An 8,597-nucleotide genomic window follows, 5' to 3' on the forward strand; every position below is an offset into this window, starting at 1 on the left:
TTAATTTGAACTTGGGGCAAAGACATTGTTCTTGATGAGAAGAAAGAAATAAGTTCAACTATAGATTAAATGCTTGGAGGCCTTTTTGTCATTAATTTTTATTTTATTATTTTTCTCAATTTCATGTAAATTTCAACACTAATGTTTTTAAAAAATTTTAGTTCCGAATTCTCTCCTTCCATCTCTCTCCTCCCTCCTTCTTGAGAAGGCAAGCAATTTGATATAGATTATACATGTTTAGATCTGTGAAATGTATTTCTATATTTGAGATTCTTTTTAACTTCCTAGCAGGTTCTTGAATGTTCCAGGAAGACCTTAACCCCGAGAGATGAAGATTCTCTTCTCTAGAGAAAGGTTCACACAACTAAGCCTCTGAGAGATTCATGAAAAGGAAGGAGCTAGTCTTTTTACCTGAGGTGTGACATACTTTCCTCCTACTTATAAGAAGGTGAAGCCTCTGAGCTCTAACCTAAGAGAGATAACAGAGTTCACTTCCCTTCCTAATAAGAAGAGCTCTTCAGTTGAAGTCCAGGAGATAGCAGAGAGAGGCTTCACAACCTTGTAGACCAATGCCTCATTGTTTCCCTAAGAACCTTTAATTTGACATTACACAGCTATAGCCAGCAGGAACAATACAATGATAATAATCAGAAGTTTGTGACCATCCATCTGAGAAGCAGAAGAAATTAATTCATATATTCATACCCCTCTCAATCTTAGAAATTATCTAGCTGTGGGAGTTTACTTATCTTTAAGTGTAACCTATTATTACAAAGTGACTCATACCCATAGAAAAAAAAATCAGAGGGCTATAAGTAAAAAGTTATTAATACAATAGTATTAATAATTAATTATATAGAAAATTGATAAAATAAAAATAAAAACAACAAGTAAAAAGCTAGAGATATTACATAGATCAAAGACCTTAGAGTCAGAAGATTTAGACTGGTTGTCACTATATATGGTACTATATATAGTGACTATGTCATCACTTACTCTATTGTCACAATACATAAGTGGCAAATAGAGTATTGTGACAATAGAGTAAGTAATACTTATACACATACACATACACACACATACACACACATATACACACACATATACATGTACATGTGTATGTACATATACATATATACACATATACACACATATATATATACATATTTGCATATACGTATATGTATGTGTATATATATGACCTTGGATAAGTCCCTTCCCCTCTTCTGTGCTCTGGTTCTACCTTTGCACATTCAGGGGCCTAGACTAGACAATTTTTCTTTTCCCTTTTAGCTCTGATATTCCTTTGTATGAACTACAAAATGTTCATCACATTTAAAATTAAAAATTTTTTGTTAAATATCCACAAATTCAACTAAGATTTTATTCATCAAAATTTAGTTTCCATTAGTTTGTAAGCATATAAAACCTACATGTGACAGACACTATATTAACTGGTGGAGATTCAAATAAAGGCAAGAAACCATTCTTCCTCTCAAGGAACTCATTGTCTGATGAGAGAGATTGCATGTAAATAACCATATACAAAGCTATGTATAGGGAACAGTTAATAAAGAGAAGGCATTAGAATTAAGAGGGATTGGGAGAGGTTTCTAGTAGAAGACTGAGGATTTTAGATCAGAATTGAAGGAAAGCCAGGAGGCAGAGAAGAGGAGGGAGAATTATTTCAGGCATGGAGAATGGTCAGCAAAATGTTCATTCTGAGAATTGATGTCTTGTTCAAGGAACAGTGAGCAGGCCAGTATCATTGGATCAAAGAGTATGGGATGGGGAGAAATATCTGGAAATGGAGGAGGGGATACATTAGGGAGGGCTTTGAATGCCAAACAGGTTTTGTATTTGATTCTGGAGGAGATGGGCAACCGCTGGAGTTTATTGAATAAGGCAAATAACATGATCAGAGCTACTTAGGAGAACTAATTTGCCAGGTAAGTGGAAGAAATACTGGAGTGGGGAGAGATTTGTGGCAGGAAGATCAACTTGCAATAGTTCAAGCATGAAGCAATGAGGGCCTATATTATGGTGGTTAGAGTGTCACAGGAGAGAGGGGGGCGTATATGAGAGATGTTATAAAGGTCAACAAGATTGGCAACAGATTAATTATGGGCAGTGGGTGGGAAAGAGTGAGGAGTCAACATTTTAAGCTTGGGTGACTGGGAGGATGGTGGTTGTCTCAGCAATAATAGGAAGGTAAGAAAGGGAGAGATTTTAAGGGGGGAAAATAAATTCAGTTTTGGATATGTTGAGTTCATATTGTTAACTGAATACCCAAATGAAGATATATGAAAGTAGTTGGAGATGTGAATCTGGAGGTTAGGGATTCATATTATAAAATGATAAAGTGAGAGGAAAAAAAGAGGGGAAGGGAGGGAAGAAAAGAGAGGAAACAGACAGAGAAAAGGAGGAGGAGGAAGAGAAGGAGGAGGTTAGGAAAAGAGACAAGAGGAGAGAAGAGGAGATGAGAGGAGAGGGAAGGGTGAATACTGAGACAAGATGAAAAGGGAAGAGATAAGGCAAAAAAAAAGAAATCTAATGCTAGACAAAATAAGGGGAGAAAGACTGCCAATATTGATAGTGAAACCAATATCTTCTGGCTGCTCAACCCAATTTCCAATTCTTGCCTGCCAGGTTCATCCAGTTTATATTCCTTGTTATAAGGTAGACTCAACTGTTGGGCATAAATATAGGAAATTCCTGAAAATAGAAATGTGTGTGAAGCAAGGAAGGGTGTCCTGAGTCAGAAGCAGAATAAATCAAAGGCCTTGTACTAACCAGTAGTAGAACCAGCCCAATAGTAGAAGAATTTGATTCTAGTCTAGGCAAGATGGAGAGGGAAGGAAGGAATAAGAAAGAAACAAAGAAAAAAGAGGAAGGAAAGAGAAAGAAATATAAAGGAAGGAAGGAAAGAAGGAAGAGAAAAAATTATGGGAGAGAGGGAAGAAAGGAAAAAAGATAAGGGAAAGGAAGAAAGGAAGGAGGGAGGGAAAGAGAGAGAGAGAGAGAGAGAGAGAGAGAATCCATGATTCTATTTTTAGAAAAAAAAACTCTCAGAACACTTCTATAACAGCAATGACTGGCAAGCCAAGATATGGCTTTTGCTCCATATAAATATCCCAAATGCATAGTTACTATGGCAACCTTAGAATTATAGAGTAGATGGTTTCAGGGATGCCATGGAACATTTTGCTGTAGAAACCCCACCCCTTATCCCAGTAACTATGACATGTATTCATTTATAATATCAGTTGGGTGGAGAATTAAACAAACATGATTGTAGAACAGAATTTCAGGGTTAGAAATGGGCCTTAGGGACACTCTAGCTCATCTCCTTCAGAAAGCTGGCTTAGTGTTGTTGGTGACTTGTAACCAAACTACTACCCTATAGATCAAAGACAAACTCCTCAGCATGGCTTTCAAGGCCTTCTACAATGTTAATCCAATCTATCTCTTTTTTTTTCACAGCCTATTTCACTCTGTTCCCATTTGTTCACTCTATTATACAACCAATCTGGACTATTAGCTATACCCCACTCTCCTTCCCCTCCAACTTGAAATTCCATCTGTTGCTTTCAAACACTCACTCACATAAGTTCTTTCAAGAACACACTTTTAGAGAGTCAGCTAAATGACACAGTAGCTAGAGAGCTGGCCTTAGAGTCAGTAGGACCTAAGTTCAAATCTAACCTCAGACTCTTACTAGCTGTGTGACTCTGGACAAGTCACTTAACCTTGAATGTCTACTATAGCGCCCCCCCCAAAAAAGAGGACATTCAGTTCCTTCTTTTTCCTTCTGTGGTTTTTCTTTTCCTTCTAGGCTCAGTTCAGATGCCATTGATGCTAATAAGCTTTCTCTGGTTTCTCTGGCTTCTTCCTCAACTTGTATTGAATTTGCTTCCTCTGAATTTCCCCTTTGACTTGACATATCCTACATTGTGTCATAGTCTCATGATATAACCCTTCTGATCAAATATAACCTTCTAGAGGGCATGGGCTGTGTCATTCTTTAAATCTTTGTCACAATAATAGCAAGCATTTGTGCAGTGTTTTAAGGTTTGCAAAGAATTTTATAAATTTTATCTCATTTGATCCCTTAACAACTCTATGAGGAAGATACTGTCACTATCACCATTTTATAGATGAGGAAACCAAGGCAGAGAGAGGTTAAGTGATTTGCCCTGGGTCACACAATTGGTAAGTGTTTGAGGTTGAATTTGAACTCAGGTCTTCCTGATTCTAAGTCCCATGATTTATCTAAATTGCCATCAGCACAGGAACATAATAACAATTTGTTGAACTGAATTGTCTCAGATCCTATGGCATTTTTAACCCTATCAGTTTCTGTGGGAACAAGGGTTAGACAATAATAGGGGAAAAGAAGTCGGTTCAGGTCAGAAGTGCCACAATAATGGAACCTTGGGGGTCTTGGTATGGAATAGTTGTTCTACATGGAAGCTGAAGACTCTGGAGTGAAGTAGGGGAATGGCAATCACTTTTAGGGAGGAAGCATACTCCCTCATGTCAGAACCCTGGAACAAAGTTTCATTTACTCTGGGATAATTATGGCTCTTCTTTGGACCAATAACCTCCTTAGTTATAAAATGAGGGGGGGATATACAGGTGCTCTCCCAAGGTCACTGGTAGTTATAAGTCTCCAATCCTAGCATGTCCCCTGTGGGGATTGGTTCACCTTTTCACCTACTTCCAAACCATATATATCATTTTGATCAACAATATAAAAATGGTTCTTGAAAAGAAAAGTGTAGGAAAGGGGAGGAGAGGTGGGGAGGGAGAAAATTTGGATCTCTCAATCTTAAAATGAATGTTTAATATTATTTTTACATGTAATTGTGAAAAAGTAAATATATAAAAAATTTTAAAGGGGAAAATAGTTGATTGAGCTTGAAAAATATAATTAGGCTAATTATAAGCAAACCTGACAGATAAAGTCTCATTTGATACTGAACTTAACAATGGACTTAGCAACTGCCAATTGTGCAAAGCATTCTGTTTTATGTACCTCTGAATATAAAATATGTGACTAAGAGTTTTCAATATGTTTATTTCACAGTTCTTTATTGTTTGGGTGATGTAGCTAGGTAATAAAGAAAAAAAGTTGATGTTTTGATCCAGATAAGGATTGGAGGTTCCCAGACATCCTCTCTGACTTCAGGCCAGACTGAGGAACTTCTCAGAGGGTGGCCTTAGAAGTCAAATAATTAGGAAATAAATGTGATGGGGAGGGAGATAATACAAGAGGGGTGGGAGAATATCACATAAAAGCTATGAACAGCTAGGGACCAGGGAGGCAGGGCCATATAAATCAAGACTAGGAAAGCCAAGGCAAAGATTGGGGATGACAGACCAGAAGACATTATCTGAGCCCCAAGGACACAGGGCAAGAGATCAAAGTAATAATAACTGACATTTTTATGGGATTTACAGTTTACTAAGCACTTTACATCCATTATCTCTTTTGATCTTTAAAACAACTCTGGGAAATAGTTGGAACAGAGAAATGTTCCAAGTGCAATATAAAGGACATGGAGTCCAGAATGAGGGTGATTTTAGTCCCACTGTCTTCTTTTTTATTCAGATCCCACCTGGAGTATCAGATTCAGCTTTCAGGATCACATTTTAGCAAGGACATTGACAATATTGGAATATATCAAGAATGGGGCGACCAGGAGGAGGAGATAATTAGAGATTATGTCATTTGAGGTGAGAATGAGTCTAGGATGAAGGAGCTGGGGATGTTTATACTGGAGAAGAAGAAACTTGGGATAGGATGGTCTTAAGATCTGTCATCAAGTAACTGATGACTTAACATGTAGAAGAGCAAGTGGCTATTTTTTGAGGGGGAGGGGTTACCCAGAAATTCAGGAGAGGCAGGCTCATGGTAAGGCAATATTTTATACCAATTGCTAGGGATCTGTCCAAAAGGGAATGGGCATCCTTGAATACAGTGGACAGTCTCTTATTGAATAATTTTCAGGGAGAGGTAAGATTGGAGATTTTTTTTACCAGGAGTCCTTGCATAGATTTTAAGGGGATCTATGAACTAGGTTAAGGAAAAAAAATCTTCATAACCACTTATTTTTAGCTGAACTTTAGCATTTCCTTTAATTATTTAAAAGTATTATTCTGAAAAGAGGTCCATAGATTTCATCAGACAGCCAGAGGAGTCCAGGACATTCTGGACTAAATATTCATTTGTTAAGCATATCATAGAAAGTATTATTGGTCAGTAGGGTTAGATTATAATGATGGTCAATTCTGAGATTCTGCTAATAGTGAAGGGAACTGAGCTTCAAAATGGCAAAATCACATGGCTCACAATGGGTGGCACTTACATTTGAACTCATGTTGTCTGATACTAAATCTCATCTACACCAGGCTTCCTCCTGCTTGGAACCCTAAGTCAAAGACAAGTGAGCCATGAGCTAACATGAAGCAATCAGAATTTACTTCCCAGATAAGAGGTGCAAGTGAGACAAACTCTATCTCAGGAAGGAAGGACCTTTTAATCAATCATGCAGTTACCGAATACTCATTATATACCAATCAATGTGTTGGAAGGACATACAAAACAAATATTTACAAAACAAATACAAGGTAAATGTTTGGTTGGTGGAAGGCACTAGAAGTTTGGGAGATCACAAAAAGCTTTGGGTAGACAGTGTCATGAGCTGTTTTGAAGGAAATAAGGAATTCTAAGAAGTGGAGGTGATATGGGACTGCTTTCCAAACAGGGCAAATAGCTGATCCAGAGGTTCAGAGATGAAGGATGGAGTGCCACATGTGAGAAAGCAACAGCTGGAAGAAGCCAGTTTGGTTCAACCATAGAGTGGGGGAATGGGAGTCATATATAATAAGTATGGAATAACCTTACTAATAAGGGACCAGGTGGTAAGGGGTTTTAAAAGATAAATAGAAATTTATATTTGATCCCAGAAGCAATAAGGAGAAATAAGAGTTTATTGACTAGAAATGTGATATGCTCAGACCTACATTTTAGTAAAATCCATCTGGTTGCTATTAGGAAGATGAAGGAAAGAAGAGACTGAGTGACCAATTGAGCTTTTGTTTGTTCTTTTCCTGTCCTAGCAAGTTTCCCAGTTTGAGGGCTTAGTCTCTTAAATAGTAACAACATTCCACATCTCCCCTAAGAGGAAGGGGGAGGGAACCTCACAAAAGGGAGATCACTGCGACATTGAGAGGGAGAAGAGTTGCTTTGGCTTGGAATATGGCCAGGTCTATGTGCCTGAGGCTGAATTGATTCAGGATAGAGACATTAGGTCTGCCCAGTTCCCACAGTGTTTTGCAAATGGACCATCTGAGGAGAAAATATAATTCTAGGTATTTCAGAGCATGGAGTTGAAAGATGACTGCTGAGAATTTGGGATAGGAAATATTTCGATCCTATTTCATTCAACTGTTCTCAAAGAGTCACAAATTATGCCCCTCATTCACAGATCAGGGGAAACATGGAAATTTAGACTTGGGATGGCCCAATGAGATCATCATAAAGTCCAATTCTTTCATTTTATAGATAAGGAAACAGAGCAGAAAGTGACTTGTCCAAAACCAGACAACTGGGTTTTATATGAGAGTTTAATGAAAGCAGGAAATGTGGCTTGGACCTTTTTTTACTCCCCTTCTGGATGAATTTGTTGTATCATATATATTTTTTAATTTTTAAAATGTATTTATTTTATTTTTAAGTTATGGATTTTTTAAAAAGCATTTCTATAATATAATATCATAAAAAGATAATTGCTCTTGAAACTGAAAATCTATTATGTACAACTTCCTATTCCTTTTAAATATATAATAATTGTTTTTCTAATCTTAATAGCTAGCTTTATCCAGTGCTTTACATTTGTCATCTCATTTGATACTGTTAAAAGAGAGACAGTTTAGCATTACTGATAGAATACTAGGCCTGATGTCAGGAAGAACTGGATTTCAATCCAGTCTTGGACAGTTACTGTGACCCTGGGGCAAACCTCTTAAAAACTCGGCTCTGGGGCAGCTAGGTGGTGTAATGGATAGAGCACCAGCCCTGGAGTCAGGAGTACCTGGGTTCAAATCCGGTCTCAGACACTTAATAATTCCCTAGCTGTGTGGCCTTGGGCAAGCCACTTAACCCCATTTGCCTTGCAAAAAAAAAACAAACTTGGCTCTGACCTTCAGGTTCTTCATTGGTGAAATAAGTAAAATAATCACACCTCTGTTAAAGAATTGTTGTAAGGATTAAATGAAGGTAAGACATTTTACAACCTTAAAGTTATAGTATAAGATGGTAGATGTTACATTTAATAAAAGTACCCATTCCAATTTCATCTCATGCAATTTGTTCCCTAGGTAGAGCTAGTCAGGAAGACCTGATTTCAAATCTGGAATCAAATACTTACTAGGTTTGTGACCCTGGACAAGTCAATTAATCCAGTTTGCCTCAGTTTCCTCATCTGTAAAATGATCTGGAGAAATGGCAAATTACTCCAGTATCTTTGCCAAGAAAACCCCAAATGGGGTCATGAAGAATCAGACATGACTGAACAACAAATTTCATTGAG

The sequence above is a fragment of the Macrotis lagotis genome, chromosome 1, assembly GCF_037893015.1.
Source record: "Macrotis lagotis isolate mMagLag1 chromosome 1, bilby.v1.9.chrom.fasta, whole genome shotgun sequence".
NCBI lineage: Eukaryota > Metazoa > Chordata > Mammalia > Peramelemorphia > Peramelidae > Macrotis > Macrotis lagotis.